This window comes from Saccopteryx leptura, chromosome 2, assembly GCF_036850995.1.
Source record: "Saccopteryx leptura isolate mSacLep1 chromosome 2, mSacLep1_pri_phased_curated, whole genome shotgun sequence".
Lineage (NCBI taxonomy): Eukaryota > Metazoa > Chordata > Mammalia > Chiroptera > Emballonuridae > Saccopteryx > Saccopteryx leptura.
In genome coordinates this window covers 364815948-364816946 of record NC_089504.1, presented here as the reverse complement: position 1 = coordinate 364816946, position 999 = coordinate 364815948, and positions in this window count along the sequence as shown.

The following is a 999-nucleotide window of genomic DNA, read 5'->3' as shown; positions in this document are numbered from 1 at the left end:
AGGCTTTGCCTCCCTGGGCAGCCCGCTGGCCCCGGCCCCAGGGAAGGACAGGACAGAGCCCCGAACACCTGGCGGTCACCCAGGCGGATGCTTGTGGGGGGCAGTGCAGAGGTTTGCTGGGCCTGGGGTGGGTGGACCGGGACGCTGGGAGCTTACCCTGGGCATGATTGTGCCCAGACAGCTCCCACATCCCAGAGGAAGAAACGGGGGTGCAGAGAGTGGAGCGGCAGGCTCCACTTCTGCGCAGCAAAGCCTGGAAGACACTGACCCCGGGAGGGTCAGGTGGAGGGGACGGGAGCCTGAGGCCAGGACCTAGGACCCCTGGGAAGACCCCAGGCCTCCCTTTCGGCAGCAACCTTGGGGGCCAGGCGACCCGGCTCGCCCAGTCCGCCCACCACTCCTGCCGTCCGCTCTGTCCAGGGAAGCTGTCGCCAGGCTCCTTCCTGGCCCAGCCGTCTGCCCTGTCTCCTCCCCCACGCCGGGCTGGACTGCAGCCCACCAAGGGCAAGCCGGGCAGGGAAAGACCGAGGGGCGCTCACAACTACCACCTCACGTGGCTCCACCGGGTTCGGCTTTGAAGTGGGGGGGGGGGGCAGCAGGGTTTGCAGGCAGGACAGCTGGCCCTGGGACTGGGCTCCATGCCGCTGCCCCAAATGCCCATCTGGGTGCCCTCTTCCTAGCTCCTGTAGCAGCGAGGGAGTGGCCAGAAGATCCACGCATACCCTTCCCCACCTTCACACACAACCTCCTTCCTTTACATATAGAATTCTGAAATGTGGCCATGGCTGATTGGCTCAGTAGTAGAGCATCAGCCCAGTGTGTGGATGTCCTGGGTTCGATTCCCAGTCAGGACACACAGGAGAAGTGCCCATCTGCTTCTCCACTCCTCCCCAACCCCTTCCCCTCTCGCTTTTCTCTTTTCTTCTCCTGCAGCCATGGCTCGATTGGAGCAAGTTGGCACTAGAAGCTGAGGATGGCTCCATGGCCTCTGCCTCAGGC